Source organism: Canis lupus, chromosome 2 (assembly GCF_011100685.1).
Source record: "Canis lupus familiaris isolate Mischka breed German Shepherd chromosome 2, alternate assembly UU_Cfam_GSD_1.0, whole genome shotgun sequence".
Lineage (NCBI taxonomy): Eukaryota > Metazoa > Chordata > Mammalia > Carnivora > Canidae > Canis > Canis lupus.
In genome coordinates this window covers 61502350-61519663 of record NC_049223.1, presented here as the reverse complement: position 1 = coordinate 61519663, position 17314 = coordinate 61502350, and the positions used below count along the sequence as shown (strand labels likewise).

At 47.3% G+C, this 17314-nt stretch overlaps 1 long non-coding RNA gene across 1 annotated transcript; it reads left to right on the top strand.

Annotated features, from left to right (window-relative positions):
- The first annotated feature begins 61 nt into the window (after positions 1–61).
- Positions 62–9419, top strand: LOC119870323. The gene is made up of 3 exons (XR_005355784.1): positions 62–2404; positions 8513–8727; positions 9177–9419. It is a non-coding gene; the product is annotated as an uncharacterized LOC119870323 (long non-coding RNA).
- Positions 9420–17314: the final 7895 nt, after the last annotated feature.

Below are 17314 nucleotides of genomic sequence, written 5' to 3'. Positions count from 1 at the left end.
TGCAGCAGTTTAGCGCCTGCCTTTGGCCCAGGGCGCGATCCTGGAGTCCCGGGATCGAATCCCACGTCGGGCTCCCGGTGCATGGAGCCTGCTTCTCACTCTGCCTATGTCTCTGCCTCTCTCTCTCTCTCTCTCTCTATGACTATCATAAATAAATAAAAATTAAAAATAGAACTACCTTACAATCCCAGGTATCACACTACTGGGTGTTTCCCTCAAAATACAAAAACACTAATTCAAAGGGATATACACACCCCTATGTTTATAGCAGCGTTATTATAGAAGCAAATTTTAGAAGCAGCCCAAGTATCCATTGAATGAAGGAAGATGTGGATATATATGCATATGCACGCGCACACACACACACACATACCACACACACAATGGAATATTTCTCAGCCGTCAAAAATAATAAAATCTTGCCATTTGCAATGACCTGGATGGAGCTAGAGAGTATAATGCTAAGTGAAATAAGAGAACAAGTACTGTCTGATCTCACTCATATGTGGAATTTAAGAAACAAATGAGCAAAGGAAAAATAAAAAGACAAACCAAGACACAGACTCTTAACTAGAGAGAGCAAATGGTTACCAGAGGGGAAGTGGGTGGGGGAGGTCCCAGTGAAATAGCAGATGGGGAATAGAGTACACTTATCATGCTGAAAAAGTACCTAAAGATCTTAGTAGCCACATCTATTAGCACTTCAGAATAATACTTAGTGTTTTTTTCTTGTCTGTGTTATAAAGCTTTGGTCTGGTACATTTTTATTTGATTTCTGTGTAAACCATGGAAACATAATGAGACATGAAAGCAAAATAAAAAATTAAAAGTATGTAAAGCATGGAGGAATAAAACCCTGCTGACTCTAAACCTTACTTATAGAACATTTTCAATCACTTCCTTATTCTAAAGTTTTAGAGTATATCTGATACTGGTGTCAAAAGATGAATTCTTGGTGTTGGACATAATAGATATGTGGTCTCTATGAGCACTTGGGGCTCCTGCTCCTGTTCTAATCAGCAAAATATTCACCAAACCATTCTTCCCCTGATCCCCGGGAAATTAATCATACAAAACCTTTGGGTCGCTGATTTACTACGAAAGGAAGGTCTTAACAGAAGGAAGGGGTAAAATAATGAAGCTTAGTTGAAATGTGTATGTTTCATACACGTGCACGCATAAGCCAAGATTTTTAGTTCGACCTGTTCACCCCTGAATCCTTTTCTGAAAGGTAGATTCCTATTTCTTTTGGTACATGTACCACTGATTATACATGTTCTTCAAGATATAGGAGATGATTATATAGCGATACATTTCTTTTAATAGGTCAGAAAAAATAGATCAACGCATCAAAACTATGCTTTTATAGTTAGTAATGTTTTCTTCGAGGCCATAGGAGGCATTTTAAGTGAATGGGTTCAAGGAAGGCTATGAATAATCCTATAATTAACGGTGATCCTTACATATGGCAGAAATCATGAATTTCTGACAATTATGGAAGTTTGAGAAACACTGGTATGGAGGGATGAAATGGCTTTGTCCTTTCTGCACCTTCCCTGGGCATCACAGTTCTTGCTATCACATCACACATGTGCTTGTAGTTTGGAGTTGTGTCCGATCCTACTCCCTTGCTCTAGTTCACATAAGTTACTGAGTGGCTGGCTGGAGGATAGGTAGATAGAGAAAGGGATGATTTCTACAGACAGACTACAACTTATTAAAATAAAAATAAGAGTATCTGATGGACCACTGAATATTTATGCTTTAAGAGAAAGCAAGCAGTATACAACACTGCAGCTCACAGAGGGCTGGAAAAGAATAGGTTTCCTCTCGTAATCGAACAGCATTTTGAACATGGCAGAGCAAATAAGCACCCACTCTCTCAGCTTGCTGCCAAGTAAACCCCCAGCCACAAGAGCAGTCTTCTCTCTGATTGGCATTATCTTTGCTAAACCCCCTCACTCTGTGGTTTCAAAGCATTGAAAGATGATAAAGGCCTAAGTTTAGTTTAGCTGGAGTGGCAGATTCAGACAAAAAAAGATGAGAGAGAAAGCAATATTCATGCACTGCTAAATAATTCAGGGTCTGCTGTGGGCCGGGCACTGTTGCAGACAAGACCCCTTCCTTTCTTATAATCGGTGAATAGTGGTTCCTGAAGGACATCTTAGAAGTCACTGATATTGAGGGTCTGCCCCCAAAGTAAATGACACTGCCACCATGATCTTTTCCAACTTTTTATTACGAAAGCTGTTAGAAACATAGACCTTATGACCATCCTTATACTCATCACCTGATTCAACAATGATTAATGGTTTTGCTGTATTTCTTTTACCTTTCTTTCCTCTTAGATCATTTATAAATAAGTTGCAGTCATCGTGACCTTCACTCCGGAATATTTCAGCAGGTGTGTCCTAAAGGCAGGATATTTCCCTACAGAACTATACTGCCATAATCACACTTGAGAGAATTCCCTAAATCCTTTGTCCTAATGGAGGCCCACACCTACTTAAATGGCCCTAAATTGCCACACATCATGAAAAAAAGCTTTCATAGTTTTTATTTTCCCAAGCCAGGATCCAATCAGGATTCACTCATTACATCTGGTTTCTTTAATCGTATATTCTAGAAGTCCTTTCACATCCCCTCTCCCCTGCCATTAACATGGACTGTCTGAACAGACCGGGATGTTTTACATCCTGGATTTCTTGTGATGTTGTGTAGCTTGGTCCTCTTTCCCTGCATTTCTTGTAAACTGTAAGGTCTGAAGACTTGATTAGATTCCCCAATTCTGGCAGGAATATTTCATGGGTGAGAGGCTTCTAGACCTCCACAAACTACTGATTTTGTAGAATTACATCCTAGTGATTACGCATGCAGGATTAAAAACCAATTATGCTCTGTGCTAACCCAAGTTACTCGAATATCTGGTACTGTAAATATTAGTATATTTTGGAGTTTTCAGTTGGCATTTCCTACTTCCCACTCTTAAGGCTGACTTCCTGTCAACGTCTTTGATCTAACAAATATCAAGGAGACTGGGAATCGGACTTGCTCTTATGGCCACTTGCTAGATACCTACCTAATGCTAGTGAAGTTGAATCCATATGAAAAAGAACGACGTGGTTCAGAAGACACTAGGTGGCGAGCTGTGTGGGTTAGTGTAGGAACCTTAGCGAGGGCAAGCAGGGCAATCTTAAGGAGGGATGTTTTATGGATTTCCCACTTCAACATTTGCTACATCCTCCCTGTGGCCAGACTTGGTCGGGCCTCAGGTCCCTGCTAACTGGTACACTGTAAACTTTTCTGTCTCATTCTCTAATGTGACAAGGTACCAAATATTCCTTAATGTGTGGAGACGTGAAAGCAAAGGCTACTGAAGGAATGGGAAACCCAGGCCCTCCTTGCTATCTCCAGGAATGTGAATCCACATAAACTTGACGGCAGAGACTATTAACTGAATATCCCAATGGGTTCATATCAGTGTATTTTTATTTTCCCCAGGAACAGGCAGCAGTTTCTCTTGACACCGTTTACAGGGCCCTTTCCTTTCAACTGACACTAAAAAGCAAACCATGCTCTGCTCTAACTTGGCTCTAAGCCTGAGTTTAAATGACCCGCAGGGAGGGACCTTCCTATCTCCTAGTGGATGGTCGAGTGCCCTCTGGTGGGCAGTGGGAAGAATGCATGTAGCAAAGTAGTAAATCGACCTGTTTCTCAAATTGTTAGAGGCACATTCTAAACAAATTTCTTTAAAAAAAAATCCTGCATCCACATTTGCATTCCTAAAAAATCATACCGAAAAGAGATATTTCCTATTTCCATTATATTGTCCCTTAGACAAAATACTTACTAGTCTCAAGCAGGGGCGCATTCCATCAGGGGCTCAGGTACGCAGAGAAGAGGAATGGACTCAAAATGGGTTACTGACCCGTTCAGCTAAGATGCCTTAAATATCTGTGGGTCTCATCTCAGAAACCATCCTCAGGGCTGCCCTGCCTAACAAAGTTCGTGCCGCTAGCCCCCAGAGCCTCTCCATTGGCACCCTTCTCGTGATTGGCGTACCCCTCTGCACCTACATTCCTCCTTCCCATCAGAACCAGAACGTGGAATCCTCATTCCCTGAAATGAAAATGATTAGCCACAAGTCAAGCCTTCCACACCTACTCAGGGCTCAAAGCCTTTAAGAGTTGAGGCAGTAACAGTAATTCCCAGCATGGGGCCAGAGACACAGTCTGTCCTCCTAGGGTGATCTGGGGAGTGACGGGATGGTGATGGAATTAGGAGGGCTTGACGGCTGGGAGCTAGAAGACAGTTACTGCAACCCCCTCTCCACGGCTCCATACTCACCCTGTGCCAGGGCCAGTAGAAGACCAGCCCCGAATATGCCCATGTGGCTAAGGACCAGGTTGGTAAACTGGGGTGGGTGTGGGGTCTCTATGCATTTGGGTAGAGGGAGATGCAGCCCCCTGGTTATCTGAGTTTCTCAAGAGTTAGGCCATCACCCCAGGGTCACGTGATCCAGCTTCTCAGGACAAGTATTTACTGTAATCTCATTAAGCGAATCAAAGCTGCATTGGTTGCGCCGAGGTGGTAGGATCAGCAGGTTCCTTCCAGAAGGCAGATTAGCCCAGGTGATGAGCCCTCTGGGGTTAGCTGAGCAATCCTAACTACTAAGAAGGTTTGGGAAAAAACCTGCAGCCCCCAACCACCATCCATTGTGTCTTCACAACCAGTATCCCAGTATCCCTGTTGACTGGGATCTTTCTACATTAAATCACACAGCATGGGGTACAGGACCTTGGGGTCCTCCTCCTCTTTCCTTCCTGGAATAGCCACAGGCGCTCAACACAGCCACTTGAGCCCATTGCAGCTCATCAGAAATCTAGCTGGTTAGAGGGTGTGTCACTACTGCTTCCTGGCCAGAAAGCTCAGCAGTAAAATGCAAGGTCACACTCATGGAGAGGCAGGAGAGCAAAGGACTATTCTGCAAAACCAAGGATCTCCAATTCATTCGTCTGCCTCCACTGCTAGGACCCTGGTCTGAGCCACCAGGACCTTTGACATCTCACCGAAATGACAGCATCAGCCTCCTCACTAGGCTTTGGCATCTTCTGCTTCCTCTCAGTCTGTTCTCAGCATGGCAGGCAGAGAGCACACGTTAGTCAGTTTGACTCTTTTTTTAAGATTTTGTTTTTTCATGAGAGACACAGAGGCAGACATAGGCAGAGGGAGAAGCAGGCTCCCTAGAGGGTAGGGAGCCTGATGCAAGACTTGATCTCAGGACCCTGGAATTATGACTATGACGTGAGCTGAAGGCAGATGCTCAACTACTGAGCTACCCAGGTGCCTTATAGCAAATTTTTAAGGAAACAAATTTTATGCTTAAAACTAAATTGTGTTGTTAATTATGGGCAGGGTGTGATTCAGTATTTCTCCAGGATTTAATGACTTTGTATGATGGACACTTTGTAGCCTTTGAGGACACCTTCTGTTTCCCCCTCCCCCAGCCCCTCTAACCCCCATCCTACTCTTTGCTTCCAGAAATTTGACTCCTTCAGATTTCTAATACACGTGGTATGACATAGTAGGTGCTCTTTGACAGCTGACTTATTTCAATTGTCTTCTAGATTTAGCCATGTTGTCTCAAAAGGCAGGATTTCCTTCCTTTTTTATGGCTGAATAATACTCTGTCATATGTAAATACTACATTTGCTTTATCCATTTATCCATCAATTGGCCTTTAGGTTCCTTTTAGGTCTTGGCTATTGTGAATAATATTGCATTGAACATGGGAGTGCAGACTTCAAGATCCTGAGTTTAGGGACACCTGGGTGACTCAGTCAGTTGAGCATCAGGTTCTTTATTTCAGTTCAGGTCGTGATCTCAGGGTTGCAGGATGGAGCCCTGAGTTGGGCACTGTGCTCGATGGGGAGTCTGCTTGTCCCTCTCCCTCTGCTCCTCCCTCTGCTCACACTCTCTCTCAATTAAATAAATAGACTCCTTAAAAAAAAAAAAAAAAAAAAGATCCTGATTTAAATCTCTTTGGATATATACCCAGGAGTGGGGTTGCTGGATTGGAGGGTAGATCTGATTTTACTCTTTTGAGGAACTTCCATACCATCTCCCACAGAGGCTGCACTAATTTACCTTCCCACCAACAGTGCATAAGGGGTCCCTTTTCTCCACTTCCTCGCCAACACTTACTTTCATAGTAGCCACCTTATAGTTGTGGACCTATAGCTCATTATGGTTCTCAATGGCATTTTCCTGATAATTAGTGATGCAGAGGACTTTTTTATTTAACTGTTGGCCATTTGTTGTAGGTCTTCTTTGGAGAAAGTTCTAGTCAGGTCCTTTGTACTTTTTTTTTTTTTTTTAAAGATTTTATTTATTTATTCGTGAGAGACCCAGAGAGAGAGAGAGAGGCAGAGACACAGGCAGAGGGAGAAGCAGTCTCCATGCAGGGAGCCCGACGTGGGACTCGATCCCGGGATCCCGGGATCCCGCCCTGGGCCAAAGGCAGATGCTCAACCGCTGAGCCAGCCAGGCGTCCCCCTTTGTACTTTTTTTTAAAAAGATTTTATTTATTCACGAGAGACACAGAGAGAGAGGGAGAGACCTAGGCAGAGGGAGAAGCAGGCTCCATGCCGGGAGCCCCATGTGGGACTCAACCCTGAACTCCAGGATCACACCCTGAGCCAAAAGCAGAGCTCAAGCATGCCATCCAGGCTTCCCTCCTTTGTACTTTTTAAAATAAGGTTATTTCGTTTCTGTTGTTGTTGTTTTGCTGTTGAGTTGCAGGAGTTCCTTATGTTCCTTATGTTTCCTGATCGTATACTTGGCTCACAAATACTCCCTCCCATTCTGTTGGTTGCTTTTTCATATTGGTGGCAGTTTCCCTCAACGTGTAGAAGCTTGTTAGTTTGATGTCCCATTTGTTGACTTCTGCTTTTGATGCCTGTGCTCTTCGTGTTCTATCCAAAAAAAATCATTGCTCAGATCAATGTCAAGGAGCTTTTGGTCCCCTTCATGTTCTTCTAGGAGCTTCAGGGTTTCAGGTCTTACGTTTAAATCTTTAATCTATTTTGAATTGATTTTTGTGTCTGGTGTAAGATAAAAGTCTAATTTCATTATTTTGCATGTCGATATCCAGTTTTCCCTACACCATTTATTGATGAGACTATCCCTTCCCCACTGTGATTTCTTGGCTCCCTTATTAAAGGGATCTCCCTTATCCCTTATTTGCTGACCAAATGAATGCCTTTAGCCGCCCTGAAATGGCTGCTTATTTCCAGAGCTGAGGACTGGCTTTATTGTTTTTCCCCTTTCCACATTAAGATGAGTGTCTTCCGCGCATCCCGCATTCCTGGAGGTGGGCACAAACCACCACTTAGTGGATCAATCAAGGATGCAAAGAAAACAGGAAGTGATAAAATGAACGTCAAAGCTCTTGATGGTCACAATCTCTCCATGGGTAAAAATGGATCCCAACACGGGTCTCCACTGATTCCTTGACCAGTCTTTGCCAACAACGTGTTAGCAGATTTCTCCAAGCCATGGCCCAACAGACAACATGAGTGTGGGAATCAAGTCAAGTATGAGCCACAGGCCCACCTCCTTGCTTACAGGCCAAAGAACAGATGACCAAAAATGGCCCAGGCTGCCAGTTTGCAACCCCTGGGAAGCAGCTAAATATAGCCCATGTGGGCTAGATGCATATATTCCTACGAGGAGTTCTGAGCCATTGATCAGCCATGGATCTCCATGTGTGGGGGTGGTAGCATCAAGGAAACAAGGACCTAGGAAATAGGTCCTTTTCATGTGATGGATAAATAAAGCATACATAGAACATTTGACTTAAAAAAGCAAGCAATCGGGACACCTGGGTGGCTCAGCGGTTGGGCGTCTGCCTTTGGCTCTGGTCATGATCCTAGAATCCAGGATCAGGTCCCACATCGGACTCCCTGCAGGGAGCCTGCTTCTCCCTCTGCCTGTGTCTCTGTCTCTCTCAGTCTGTGTCTCTCATGAATAAATAAATAAATCTTAAAAAAAAAAAAAAAAGCAAACAATCTAGTCCAAGAGATGTGACAACTGCAAGAGAAAGGGGTTAGTGCCTTGGTCCCTTCCTCAGATGAGCCCACACTGAGCTCTAGCAGGGGTACAAGAGGCACCCAAGGCAGACAGCCACAGCGGCTGCTTTAATAATCTGACATGGGTCTTTCACACTGGTCTTTCCAGGCCAGGAGAGAGAGGCATCCTTCAGTGACAAAAAACGTGGTCTCCCATGGTCCTGTTGGCTTGGCTGAGTGGCTCCTGGAGGTATCCAAGACCTATTTATTCTGGAGAAGGGTCATATTTTATTCCCACCTAGCACTCTATAAACTCCCGGGCGGAGGGCCATCCCCAGTATTTACAACACAAGTCACACAAACAAGGGAACAACCCTCTCAGGAAGTGGAGGGCCTGTCAATCCAGCTGAGCCTTCTGTGCATTTATATTCATTTTTCGGCAGTTCTGTCACCTGTACCTGATTTGAGGGAGAGTCTCAATGAACAGTCGTCTCAGAGCCAGTGGTCTCGAGAAGCTAATGGGAGAACAGTGGGGCCTTGGTGAAGATGAAGTGAGCCTGAGGGAGGCCCTGCCTGCCAGGCTTCTCTCTGAGGCAGCTCACCACTCTTACCCTCTGCTGACAAGGAGCACGCAAGAGATGGATTTCAGTCCCAAACGGTGTGTGACAAAAGCCCCTCCATGACATCACTCTTGGTTTGACAGCCATGGGGACAATGGGAAGATTCTCTGGTGACAGCAAATGCTTCTGCTCACCAGAGACCCAACCCTCCATCTCGTCTTGCAAACTACACATCCAACAAGTCCGCCCAATAGTACAGGGCAAGGCAGGGTCAGACGTGCCAAAGGAACGGCCCCATCAGAGACAGGCCCATGAGAGAGCATGCATGCCCTGGCTCCAGAGAGCTACGGCAGGAGGGGCAGAAACATTTTCTGCATAAATCAGACCGGGTTGCCTCTTTGGCAATGTCAACAAGTAGTTAGTGTTGCAGCGTGGACTTGCTGAGAGGTGGGGGCCCTAGGCTAGGGGTGCTTACCTCTGACACACACACATAGGCAAATTCCGAGGCTGACCTTGCACGGAGGCTCCACCACGTTTGTTTTCACAGTGGTAAACCCATCTCCTGGCACACCTGAGCTTCCAGGAGCCTAGACCGGTTGGGGTGATGCTTCAGATTCCTTGTTGGTAATGTCCTTTATGAGAGCGCACAGCGTCTACACATCCTTGTATACTGTTCGTATTATTTTTCAAGACCTGCTTCCTCTACATGCCTCTCCACCCACCCCATCGCTCCAGCAACAACAGAAGGAAGGACACCTGCCACAGCGGCCACTTGCCTGAGCGCCCCTGGAGAAAGGTCTTTGTTTCTTTTTGTTTTTTTTTTTAATTTTTTTAAGGTATTTATTTATTTATTTTATGATAGTCACAGAGAGAGAGAGAGGCAGAGACACAAGCAGAGGGAGAAGCAGGCTCCATGCACTGGGAGCCTGATGTGGGATTCGATCCCAGGTCTCCAGGATCGCGCCCTGGGCCAAAGGCAGGCGCCAAACTGCTGCGCCATCCAGGGATCCCAAGGTCTTTGTTTCTACAACTAAAACTCTTTCTGCTCCTGAGAAAGATAGAGAAAAATTAGCTCCAAGCCACAGAGAGAGAGATGGGGGATGGGGGCTGTGGTCCAGAAACCGGTCTGAATCCCCATCCTGCCACAACTGCCACGACTGGCCAGGCATGGGTCCCTTCCCTTGTAGGAAGGGCCTCTGCATCTCAAACCATGAAATGAGGAGAGCGGGCTCAATGCCCTCTTCCCTTCCAGCTCTCAACCCTTTGATTCTAAAGACCTCGAGTCAGACAGGACTTTAAAGAGAAAGTAGTGTGATCCTCCAATGTTGCAGAGGAAACAGAGGCCGAGGGAGGGGAGGGGAGGCTCACGGTCTTCTAGTGGATCAGCTGCACTGCGATGGTGTGGGAGCCGAGTGTGGGTGTGAGCATGTGTGCACGTGTGTGTGGGGCGGGCCTGTGCCTGCACAGGAGGCGTCGGCCAGGGCGGGGGGTGGCAAGCGAGGCACAGAGAGAACGTCTCTTTCCTCTCACAGATCACCCTAGAGATTGTCTCAACTTTACAGGTGGAATTAGAGATAAATGGATTAGCCAGGTGAATAAACCTGTATTAAAAAACCTTCTGAAGAAATCAATTTGAGAGAGAAGATTTGGGAAAATAAAATATGATCAACTGTGTCAGATAGCTTGAATAAATCGATGCCTGCAAGTCTGGTAAACAATTTCTGATCTACGGCTCCCATGGCATCCTCGCTGGTAGTAGTTACCTTAGTAATCGGACCGTGGGATGAGGCCAGGCCAGAATGAAAGGCATTAAAAATAATGTTTCTTCAAGTGAAAATTAATTTATTTGCTGACCAACAAAGACCAAAGCAATTTCAGAATTTTAAGGATGGCGGGACATCATAACATTCTTTACACTTTTCACCCCCTCCTGCAATTAGGCATGGGGCCGGAATGGAAATAAGAAAGAAATGGGCCTCTTGGTCCCCACGGGGGATGTGCTGAGCACAGGGAGACACGGAGCGGGATGCAGCTGCCCCGGCAGCTGGTGGCTGAGGGGAGAGGCACGAGGGACAGACAGGACCCCGCCGAGCCCCACACAACCGAGGCCTCTGCCTGCAGCCTGCTGCACACAACAATCAAAACGCCACTGAAAGCCAGAGGAGCTTTAGCTTTTCTGCTCTGGCCTTGCTCTTCAGGGTAGCAGGGGAAGTCAGAGAGGTAGCTTGGGGTGCTGGAATGAGTCGGTCTGAAAAAAGGATGAAGTCCACCACTGATACAGAAGTTAAGACCCAAGGCGGTGGTGAGCACCTGCGTGGCAAAGGCAGGTGGGCCTGGGAGGGGATGGCACCCGTGGCCGTGGATGGAAGGTGGTGTCGGCGCCTGTGACCTGTGGGGCTCCAAAGGCCCACCTGGCAGCCAGAACGATCTTCTCAGCAGGAATCAAAGGAGATCCCGCTCCAGCTTGAACCACTGGGATAGAGGAGCCGCCTCTTAGCAGCTTGTAAAGCTTTGTTTTATAAAATGCTCTGTAATGGGTAGAAAGCAGAATGCTTTCATCAAACAAGCCCTGGGAAGCAAGGAGCTATCATTTGCACCCAGCAGATCATCTGTTTGCGGGCATCTCTTTGGAATTTCGAGTTCAGGGACTTTGCCGTGGTTGCTTCCTTGAGATGGGTCCCGACCGCAGTGTTCCCACCATTGAAATGGGAGCCGATGTGTGGTGTTGGCCCAGCCCCCAGCCGCCCAGCTACTGCTGACAGCCTTCCTTGGGCGTCAGGCTGCAATCATCAGGGACGGTCCACTCCTCCCCGGTGGCCTGCCTGTCCCCCCAGTTCTCCCGCCATCCACTCTGCACGGGCTCACAAGCCTTACATGTGCTCCTTGGATGTTCCCCTGGACGGCCCGTTCCTTCTATCCAGAATGCTGCTTTGCCAGATCCTGTGTGACAATCTTCCTCTCTTTCAGGCCTCGGCTGAAATGCCACCTCCCCAGAGGGCTTCTCCCACCTCATCCTCTTTGGTCATTGTCGCATTGGCCTATTATATTTTCTTCTCGGGCCTCACTGTGCCCTGGAATCCTCGTATCGTTTGCTCGGTCTGGCCTCCTCCTAGAACATAAGCTTCCTTAAGGGTGGCCACCTGAACTCATGCATTTTCTCAGAATCCAGCTTGGTGCCCCGAACATCCCAGGCCGCTGAATCGAATGAATGAATGAATGAGTGAATCATAGAGAGCCTCAAATACCATGAACTAATCACCTTTTTTGGTGACTATTACTCTTCCATTTCTGTTTCGGAGGTAAATAATTTCAGAGACAATCCCACTTCCAATGGTGACAACCCTCGAGGGAATAAGTTTCTCTTTCCTCCGAGTGAAGGAGGCCAGAAGAGTGTGGGCTACCGGGAGAGGCCACCAAGCACAGACTTCGCTCATCTAAATCTGCCGAGTGCCATTTCAGGGAGCTGTGTCTAGAGCTACGGCCAATCCCCCCACGGGCAACCCTGCCTGCCGACCAAAACTCCATTAAAAAAAAAAAAATTAAATAAATAAATAAATAAATAAAACCATTGATGAAAAAAGTCAAACAATTTGGTAACGGACTCTTGGAAAATGCATCAAAACACATGCACCCTCATGTACGTCTCTGGAGAGCTTAAATCGATACCTTGTTTGACACTATTAAAAATCTAAGCGCACATGCCCTTTGACCTGACTCTTCCACATCTAGAAATTTATCCAACAGATTTATATTCACAGGTACAAAACTTCGAGTTCACAAGTTTAGTGATTGTGGCAAAAGATTAGCAATGATGTAAGAGTTCCCCGGTGAGGGGGCTAGTTAAGCCAATTACCGCGTGTCCAGAAAAATGAAATACTGCAGAAGAAGAATGAGGAAGTTCTTGATGAGCTAATATGAGCCCATGCTCCTCATTTCATGGTTTGAGAAGCAGAGGCCCTTCCTACAAGGGATGGGACCCATGCCTGGCCAGTTGTGGTAGTTGTGGCAGGATGGGGATTCAGACCGGTTTCTGGACCACATGCCCCCCTCTCCCCCCCCACCCCCCGCCATCTCCCTCTCTGTGGCTTGGAGCTAATTTTTCTCTATCTTTCTCAGGAGCAGAAAGAGTTTTAGTTGTAGAAACAAAGACCTTTCTCCAGGGTCGTGCTAAGAACACCTTCAGAAGGATGTCCAAGGAATGGGGCACATGGTTGACTCTGGGTAAGGAGGCAAGTGGCCGAGAAACAAGGGGAAGAAGACTTTTCACTGTGCATTGTAAATTTCAGCCGTGTGAACAGACAAATGCCAGCTCTTTGCCTAAAAATTGAGCATAAAAATGTAAGCTGTAGATTTGGCACCACAGCACTTGAGAGAAAATTCTGTAGCTCAGTTCTGTAGATATGACCCAATTTGCCTTGCTATAAAAGATGAGTTAGGGATCTCTGGGTGGCGCAGTGGTTTGGCGCCTGCCTTTGACCCAGGGCGCGATCCTGGAGACCCGGGATCAAATCCCACGTCGGGCTCCCAGTGCATGGAGCCTGCTTCTCCCTCTGCCTGTGTCTCTGCCTCTCTCTCTCTCTCTCTCTCTCTCTGACTATCATAAATAAATAAAAATTAATAAAAAAAAAAGATGAGCTAGATGGAGAAGGACTTCTATCTCTGGGGCATAACTGACCTGCTGCCTTCTTTGGCTTCCCTGGGTATCCCTGGCCTCACACCGCAGACCTCCTCTGCTCCATCTACATTTGCACACTAGTGACCTCAACCAGTCTATACACCAAAGACTCCTGGTCTGTGTCTCCAGCCTGGACCTCCCTCTGGGCCTTCTGACTCATGTTACCAGGTGCTTACACCATGTCTATGCTCAGACACGGTCTCCTCCAACGGCATGGCATCAGCCACAGCATGTGACCCTCCAGGGCCTCCCAAGTTGTACACAGTCATAACCTTAGGGTCATCCCTCCTCTCACCCCGCTCCCCACATTTAACCTGTCATCAAACCTGGGTCACCCCTACTGCAACGGTGGCCTGAACCCACCCATGTGTAACCACCTGGTCTGCTTCCACCCTGGCCTGCGCCACTCTCACTGCTCACCTGAACTGTTGTCAAAGCCTCTGGCCTGGTCTCTTCCTGACAGCCCTGCAAACACAGCTAACTGGACCCTGTGAAAACAACTCAGATCATGTCACTCTTCTGCCCAAAACTCCCAATGGTTTCCCATCTCAGAGTAAAACCCAAAGTCCTTGTAGTGTCCCATAAGGCCCCCTGTAATCCCTTACCCTACTCTGGCCTCATCTCCTACCACTGTCCCCTTTGCTTATGCTGTTCCATCTATACCAGCCTCCTTGCCTTCCTCAGATATGCCGACCACAGGGCCTTGACACTTGCTGTTCCTTCTGACATTTCCCTCTGGGAATTTCCTCTTCCAGACAACGATGTGGCTCACCTCCTCACTTCCAAGGTCTTTAGTCAAACATCACCTTCTAGGCGATGTCTACCTTGGCCACTATATTTGCAGTTACAACCCTCCTCCCTCCACCTCTGTTAATACTCCCCCCTCACTTTGACACTTCCCTTCTCACCAATAAACCAGGTATTTTACTTATTTATCTTATATATTATCTATTTTCCCCTTTTGAATGTCTGCTTCACTAGGACAGGGATAATGGTTTTCTTTTTACTTTTTAAAAATTATTTATTTGAGAGAGAGAGAGGAGAATAGCAGGGGGAGAGGCAGAGGGCAAAGCAGCCTCCCTACTAAGGAGGGAACCTGATGCAGGGCTCTATCCCAGGACCCCGGGATCATGACCTGAGTGAAGGCAGATGGTTTACTGACCGAGCCACCCAGGCACCCAGGCATATTTCTCCAAGGCATGTCTCCAGAACTTACAACAGTGCCTAGCACATAGTAGATGCTCATTAAATATTTGTTGGACAAACAAATCATCCACATGGTTGTCTCTCTGGGCAGCGATCGTCAAGCATCTTGAGTCTGTGTTTTATTGCCTGAGCACAGAACTCTCAGCAATGGCTCTGATGGGCTTACCAGCGTCTCTGCTGCTCATGCTGCTCACCTGTGTGTCACCCGCAGAGGCATCATCTATCGCCCTGGCCATACTCAGCAGGCAGAGGCCTGCCTATTCCTAATCCCTGAAGCTTTTCCCTTGATGCTACACTGAGGTTGCCATAGAGCATGGGCTAGAAATCCAAATGCCCACAGATGCCCAATGGGACATGGAAGTGAGGGATGTAGGCCAGGTCTGGGCTGGGGTAAGGTACAGGCCCAGTCAACAGGGCAATCGCTGGCCAGCGCTGGTCTGGTCTTTCCAGGGAAACCAGAAATCTGTTTTTTTTCTAGGAGGCCTCCCAGACACTGAGGGTTTAATTGAACCCATCCTCAGGGTCACTAGTTGGAGACGTCTGCATGGGCCCTGGACCTTGCAGAGAGCGGAAGAAGGTCAGGCCCTTGGGACAGGCTCTAGCTGTGGTTGTAATGTGCTGGGAAAAATTGTGTTTCCTCTCCATTGTTCTCTAAGGAGCGTAGCTTCCAGCAACTCAAGGATCTGCTTTACCGACTTCAGCTTTTTCTCACTCTATGGCCTTCGATGGCCTTTGCTCTACTTAAAGAGGGTATTCGCAAGTGTGTGTGGCCATGCAAGCTTAAGGAGGGGAGACTCCACTCAAGTGCATCAGAAAGGAGTGAAATGAGGGCAGAAGGCAGGGGTGAGGGGTGAGGTCAGGCTGGAGGGGCTGACAGATATAACCAGGGGGCCAAATGAGGGTTTTCATTCATCAGGAACTGTGGGGCATTCATCGTGGATCCTGTCCTCCGTCTGGCTACAAAATCTTTACTCAATACATTTATGTCAGTGGACTTTGTCTCTGGGGGGAGGAGTGTGAAGGAGGAAGGAAGGAGTGAACAGATGTGAGTCTTTGTGGACAAAATTAGTTTTAAATATTGATCAAAAGTTGGGGGCAAGGACCCAGGGATTCTACTCGTAGGCACTAAAAAGAGATGTTCCAGCAAAAACTTGTACACAAATGTTCACAGCAGCAGTCTTCACAAAATCCAAAAGTGGAAACAGCCCAAATGCCCATGAACGAATGAATGGATAAAACACACCTGGCGTATCTGACAGCAGCGCATCGTTCAGCCAGAGAAAGCAACAGGGTAGGGATGCCTGCTACAACGCAGATGAGCCTTGAAGATGTGATACGGAGGGAAAGAAGCCGGTCACAGGCAGACCACGTATTACATGATTCCATTTATCTAAAATAACCAGCACAGGGGATCCCTGGGTGGCTCAGCATTTTGTCACCTGCCTTGGGCCCAGGGCGTGATCCTGGAGTCCCAGGATCTAATTCCGCATTGGGTTCCCTGCATGGAGCCTGCTTCTCCCTCTGCCTCTCCCTCTCTCTGTCTCTCATGAATAAATAAATAAAATCTTAAAATAAAAATAAAAATAAAATAACCAGCACAGGCAAATCTATAGAAACAAATTAATGGTTGTTTAGGACTGAGCGAGCAGCAGGTGTGAGTGGGGTGACTACAGGGCTGATGGCTAAAGGGGACAAGGTTCGTTTTTGAGATGATGATGATGCTCTAAAACTGATGATGGTTGCACAACTCTGAACATACTAAAATCAGTTGGATTGTGCATTTTAAACGGCAGGATTGTATGGTAGGTGAATTACAGTTATTACTGTAGTTACCAAACTACCAAAGTTATTTAAAAATAGAAAAGTTGGTGCCACACCGGTTGAAGATTCACGATCCACCAGGCTCCATGACTCACCCACCAAAAACTAGAGCCAGAGACTTGTGCTCAGACAGGAGGGGAAGATGGATGATGGAGCCGGACTGGGCAGGCTTGGGACCGGAAGCTCCCATAAAGTAACTGCCACCAGCTCAAGAAACCTGATCTGTGAAAAGAACACAAGCCTCTTTGCAGTGCCCAAGCAAGAAAGGGACAGAGGAACAGAGATGTCACCAACACCCTTTCTCACCAGGGACAACCCCTTCCGCCTTCCAGAGCGACCACAGCAGCTCAGCTCTGAGGGCAAATTTATTTCATAAACTCAAGCTGGCACCCAAGACAAAGTGTGCACATTTAGAATTAAGACCTTTTTAATACTAGAGATTAAGGGGATCAACCAGAGGAGGAGGGACCTGGAGGCAGAGCGGTTGCTGTGGCCACAGGGACCAAGGCCGGGAGGGGTGCAGGAGTTGGGATCGCCCAGGTTTGTTTCCAAGCTGACACTGTAACAAAGGGCCCAGACAGCCCGCTGGGGCCCCCTGCCTGCCTGCAAACCTAAACTGAACTGACAGGGGCAGAGATACCAGGGCTCCCAAGGCTCCAGCTGCAAAGGGCTTCCTGGAGCGCTGGGCCTTCTTGGATGGCAGAGAAAGCCCAGGTCCTTGGTGGCCCTGGGGACCCGACTGCGGTCGCTGAGCTCCTGGTGGCAGCTGCCTCTTTCTCCCAGCACTGGCTTTGCTCGTGGGCCTCCTCCTGCCAAAGCCCCTTCTTTCTGCCCTCATGGGCTCGAGTGGGTGCTTCCAGAGCCCTTGCTGCCACAGCCTACAGCTCAGCATCTTCATTTGTCATCAGCAGGACAGGCATGATGCTGACCCCAGATGGTGTCTTCACGGCTGTTTAATGAGCAGATTCACATAAAGCACATTT